Source organism: Amblyomma maculatum, chromosome 2 (assembly GCF_055883805.1).
Source record: "Amblyomma maculatum isolate TAMU_Amacu chromosome 2, ASM5588380v1, whole genome shotgun sequence".
In the NCBI taxonomy this organism is placed as follows: Eukaryota; Metazoa; Arthropoda; class Arachnida; order Ixodida; family Ixodidae; genus Amblyomma; species Amblyomma maculatum.
The window spans coordinates 69762543-69768807 of record NC_139345.1 but is presented as its reverse complement, the minus strand read 5'-3'; positions in this window follow the sequence as shown (position 1 = coordinate 69768807).

The window sequence follows — 6265 nt, the reverse complement described above, 5'->3', positions numbered from 1 at the left end:
TTTGATTTAAGCAACGCTGCAAGCGTTCTGAAGCTTTTTTTTTTGTTTGTTTTAAGCAACGCTGCAAGCGTGCGTGATTAAAAAAGAAAACCGTACATGTATTCATGAAAGGCATAAAATAAATTTTCCTGAACCAGGGCGGCGTTTTACACCGTCGGTACACTGTTCTAATTCTTGTACAAATTCGACTATGAAACCTCCTTCTGCAAATAAGTCTGCAACTATCAAATGAATCACTGATAAAATCCTGATTCTGATTCTTGAACATAAGTTCGGAAGAAACGGATTTCCCTACATCTTAAAAGTGGACGATTGTCAGCGATAGTTAATGGGTGCTTCTATAGTGCTAAAGGAATGCGCTCAACTCTAACGTGGGAACCCTAACTATGAATAAAGCGGGTTTGCGGGAAGATGCTTTATTTAGGTCAATAATTTTCTGCTGTGGCAAAAAAAAAAAGAATGAAACGGGGTGTCTTTCGTCCTGACCTAATTTCTCGCCGCGTGCTTAGTTTCTCTCCAGAACGTCTCATTTTGTGAACGCTTGCAGTTTTATGGTGTTTCTTGGATTCCAGATGCGTGCTTAGAAAGTCGCCGATAGGTCTTTTTTTTTTTTTTTTTAAGAATGCTGGGTATACAGGAACATGATGACGAGGCGAGCAGCAAGAAGAAATTAACGAACGTGCTAAATTGAGTAAAAAATATATAGGAGAGATGCTTAGAACTTAAAAAAAAAAGGGTGAAGGCGAAAGCCTACTTGAACATTTTATTGTGCTCCTCCTGAACTTAGATGTGCATGCCTTGCGTGTGCGACACCCGCGTCACATTAGGCCCGCATGTTGTTGACATCAGGCCGCTGCCGCAGCTTCACCTACCGCCATCCTCCAGAAAAAGGCTACGGCAAAGAGCATTTCTATCTACTCTAGCCTCTTCCGCCGTGACGTACTTTCTCGGTTTTCTTCTCTCTCAACTAGGTACTGCTGTGTGGTCACGCATAACAATGTGGGAAGAAGCACTGAGCTAAAGCAGTGGCGCGTACAAGGTGACGAGTGCGCTGCGAGCGTGCTGCCGCCGTTACGAGAAAGTTCTACTGACGCCGCCATTGAAATTTCTCTCCTGTATATGAGTCCTCCCGCGCCTCTGCTGACATTTCAATCCTTCCCAACGCCGCTGTTGCCCTATCGCTGAACGCCTTCAGGCGCCGCTGCTGACATTTCTCTCAACAGTCCGACTGCGCTCGATCGCCCTTTATCAGAACCTTCCTCCGGAGCTACTGTTTTCCTTTGCCGGAGTGCTCTGTTCTGTACCTCTCAACGTGACCTTGAAACATAGAAATCTAAGGCTTTCGACTAAAGAATTCCTAAACAGACACAGTTTAAAATAACACACTTAACGTCATGGTTTCAGTTCATCTGCCTCTCTATCAACCCCTGTCAACAATTTTCCATAACGGTTCTGACTAGTACCCTCGCATTCTCCACTCAATGAGTAGGCCCGCTTACCTTTATTTCCCTACCAACGGACTGCGTTCCTACTATTTTGTTCAGCTAAGACAGGCACTGTCGAAAATAAATGCGTAATGGCAACGGAAAATAAGCACTCTCGTTACAAAGTCGAAAGTGCTGTTTTTTTTTTTTTTTTGCTTTATGTGCACATACCAAAACTTTCTCGGACGCCTATTGAGGTGTGTTCCACTAGCGATCGATATATTTTGTTGCAATACACAACAAACCATATTTAGAGAGCTCGTGAGAGCAGTATTACTAAAGCCACAAGCGCCATAAAAGAACCAAATATACGGGCATCCCATTTTACGGTGCTCTTGGCTAGGAAGAGTTCTTACATTCTTGAGCGAAGAAGAATATCACTGAAACTTAAACGCCTCTGGAAACGATACGGAGCGGCTGTGCAGCGGTAGATCATCGTGCATCATCGAAATGGACCCATCGTGCACCTTCAAGCAGCCATCCCTTGTAGGATGGCCTCTTTAGGAAATAGGAATGAAGACATCTGCATGTGGAAACCAATTCCAACATTTTGGAGGTAGTCAGCGTTTCTAACTTGATTTTTCTTCAATCTGGAAACGGTGTGAAATTGCTGCATTGATGCTGCACACTGGATAACAAAAATTCGGTAGAAATACGAATGAACCGCTCTTGCCTACAAAGATATCAAAGTGAATGTAGAAGACAGAGTTCTAGAAAGGCACACAAGTCCAGAAGCATCGGCCGTTTTGGATGTGTTCTGTTCAAGACTTTTGGTTGTTTGTTTTGCATTTTTAGCTTTTTTGTCGTGCTTGCATCAGAGGATCCTCCATTTATACAACTTTGTTGTGCAGAAGCAGAGAAAGAAGAGGGGCTGTTGATAAATATTGCTGAGTCTAATTTACCCTTCAGCGCACCCGCGGCCGCAGCAGCGTCTTTTAAAGGTATATCGTATAACTCTATTATCTCGTGTTCCGGGTTCCAGCATTATTACATAAGCGCAAAAATACCCCGGAAATTTTTAGCAGTGTGCAGTAGAAAATTAAAAACAATGGTATTGCTTTCGGTTCAGTTGAGAAAAGGAAAGTGACAAGCTAATCAAACCTTTCCTTAAAGATATCCTATCAACACTCAAAGCGTTTTCTACGTAAGGCAAACATACATATTCGCATGGTGTAAGGTGCTAAGGCGAGCCACTAATGGCCGAGCGTTTACTATTAGAAGCCTTAGTGGGAGGGCGGTTTTCGCGCACCTACCCCCTCTTTGAAGTCAAATCTTCCACGCATTTTCTTTACATGTGGAAGAAACGTCTGAAAATCAGCTCCCTTTCCAATAACTCACTCAACTTTAGGTATTACATTTTATGATCCAACATTTACTTCTAAACACTCTTCCACACGATATTTATAGTGGCTGCACAGCAACCATAGTTCTGCATAAAGAAAGTAACAAAATTCCCATAAAGAAAGGTGTTAGGCAAGGAGACACAATCTCCCCAGTACTATTCAGAGCTTGCTTAGAGGAAGTATTCAGAGACTTGGAATGGGAGCAGTTAGGGATAAGGGTAGATGGAGAATACCTCAGTAATCTGCGATTTGCTGGTGACATTGCCTTGCTAAGCAACTCGGGGGATGAACTGCAAATAATGATTGATGACCTAGACAGGAAAAGTAGAAAGGTAGGCTTGTAAATCAATATGCAGAAGACTAAGGTAATGTTCAACAGCCTCGGGAAGGAACAGCAGTTTACATTAGGTAGCGAAATACTGGAAGTAGTAGGCGAATGTGTATACTTAGGACAGGTAGTAACCGCAGATCCGGACCATGAAAAGGAAATAACAAGAAGAATAAAATTGGGATGGCGCGCATTTGGCAAGCACTCGCAGATTATGACTAGCAGCTTACCGGTATCGCTCAAGAGGAAAGTATACAACAGTTGCATCTTGCCTGTACTCACCTATGGGGCTAAAACGTGGAGGCTAACCAAGAGGGTTCTACTTAAGTTGACAACTAAGAGGGCTATGGAACGAAAAATGGTATGGGTAACATTAAGAGATAGAAAGCGTGCAGAGTGGGTCAGAGAAATAACTCAAGTTACCGACATTCTAGAGGAAATTAAGAAGAAGAAATGGACATGGGCAGGACATGTAGTGCGAAGACAGGATAACCGATGGTCGCTGAGGGTAACAAACTGGATTCCAAGGGAAGGAAAGCGTAGCAGGGGGTGGCAGAAAGTTAGGGGGGCGGATGAGATTAAGAAGTTCGCAGGGGTCAAGTGGATGCAGCTAGCACAGAACCGGGTTAAGTGGAGAAATATGGGAGAGGCCTTCGCCCTGCAGTGGGTATAATCAGGCTGATGATGATGATTATTATTATTATTATTATGATGATGATGATGACTCTTCCGCACCAATTCAGAGGGTGAAAGCACCGAGTTGCATAAGCTAGTTACTAACACTCATTAAGGGTATACACGTGCCTTTTTGATCATTAATCTCAAGTGTTTGCGCTTTCACTTTCAGTTCCCACATATAGTAGTAGTATTTTTGTCGAATCTATCCCTCACGTTAGTCTTAAAACCATTCACTCGCTAACACTTCACATAGCAAACGAAAACTTGAAGAAGTGGCTGTGCCATCAGAGCACGGCGCTTCATATCGTTATCCAGGGCACGGCCGCGAGAACTACCTTAGCTCCCTCGAGCGACAAAATGTCTCATTACCGCAAAGTGCACACTCACAGCACCTATCGCAGCTGCCTTGAGTCCGCTGCACGTTTTGGTTTGGGCGTAAATATAAATAATTTCATTATCATTCAGAACATCAATCATAATGCAAAGCAATCAAGTCAACTAAGCTTCCTTCTGGCCTGCTTCCTGAGTCAGAGAAGCCTTCCCATGCCTGTAACCGTCCACTTTTTCTCCAGCCAAAATAGCCACTAAAACATGTTCCACCAATTTGGCGCGTAGCCACAGTTCAGGCCGCTCGATATTTCCCTTCGCCTTTTACTCACGTTTGCTTGTTTCCTTCCGGTTTCCAAGAGTCCCGCTCGCTCCTCTTTGGTCCCACACAGCGGCCACAATTAGGCATCATTAGACGTCAGAGGAAACCATGCTGAATTTTTGCTTGTCCCCCGCCACTTTTTTTCCTATCCCTTTTCTTTGCTCCACTTTTATGTTCTTTATTTTTTGTGTGTGCTGTGCTGACGTAGGCACGAGGCAGACGCGAGCACAGCCCTCTGATTGAAACCCAGAGGGTACGTCGTTAAGGTAGCCCAGGCAAATGGAGGCCCACGCGAACTTTTGCATTCTTTCCTAGATGTTATTTTTTTTTCTATTTGTTAGCTTCTTCTTTCCTGCCTTGTGCGCGAGGTTGTCCAGGATGAAGCCACTAGGCGGCGTGTCACGCGCCGCGGTACAGAGCGGAATTCGACGCACGCAGCTTGCGCATGCTGCATCAGCCCGGAAGTCTCCATTCCTCCTATGCAATTATGCTGGTGCGCTAGGCAAACTTTCAGCCTAGAAACAGGTGTGTCAGCTCCTCAGAGCGGCAAAGAAGTGAAACAATCTGACTCTGCGAGGTTATGTCATGGTCAGCAATAGAAAAAACCGAATGAATTTGAGTGACATCTTGACCCAGAAAGACTGAATTAAATATAAGTAAGCGACGACGATTGCGTCACTAGGTGGACGAGTATGCGTGCATGCACCTTTATCTCTCTGCCTGTCCTAGCGTACGTGCGCGTGCGTGCGCGCGCGCGTGTGTGTGTGTGTGTGTGCGTGTGTGCGTGTGTGTGTGTGTGTGTGTGCGTGTGTGCGTGTGTGTGTGTGTGTGTGCGTGTGTGTGTGTGTGTGTGTGTGTGTGTGTGTGCGTGCGTGTGTGTGTGTGTGTGTGTGTGTGTGTGTGTGTGTGTGTGTGTGTGTGTGTGTGTGTGTGTGCGTGTGTGCGTGTGTGTGTGTGTGTGTGTGTGTGTGTGTGTGTGTGTGTGTGTGTGTGTGTGTGTGTGTGTGTGTGCGTGTGTGCGTGTGTGTGTGTGTGTGTGTGTGTGTGTGTGTGTGTGTGTGTGTGTGTGTGCGTGTGTGTGTGTGTGTGTGTGTGCGTGTGTGTGTGTGCGTGTGTGTGTGTGTGTGTGTGTGTGTGTGTGTGTGTGTGTGTGTGTGTGTGTGTGTGTGTGTGTGTGTGTGTGTGTGTGTGTGTGTGTGTGTGTGTGTGTGTGTGTGTGTGTGTGTGTGTGTGTGTGTGTGTGTGTGTGTGGGTGTGGGGGGGGTGTGTGTGTGTGTGTGTGTGTGTGGGTGTGGGGGGGGGGTGTAATATTCGAAAAATAAATTTCATTCAAGTTCACATTCAAGACACATGCAACATAGAAATGAAAATTAAGGAAGTGAAGGACCGAGATGCTCTCCTGACTTAAGTTGCATTAAATATGTAGATTTAGCTGCCGATGACGCGTACCTTGTACCCTGAAACAAGAAGTGTTTTACATTAGGCCTTTCCTTCCTGGGTTTGTGACGCACATCTCTTCTTCCCATGGCATTAAACAAACAAGTCTTAAACTCCGTTTCCGACATCACGTAATTTAACCTAATGCCTGGAATGTATCGGTTAAAATTTAGGTCGCGCAAAAAAAAATAAGCTCTGCTTAAAGCAAGTAGCCAAAATCTAGGCCCAATCTCTGTATGTTGACGATGGATCACCTAAGTAAGCCTTCGCGAGATTTTCGCCGAAAATAGAAAAAGAGGGTTAAAAATGACGGAAACGTAACGGGGAGATGTTGTTATCGTGGCTG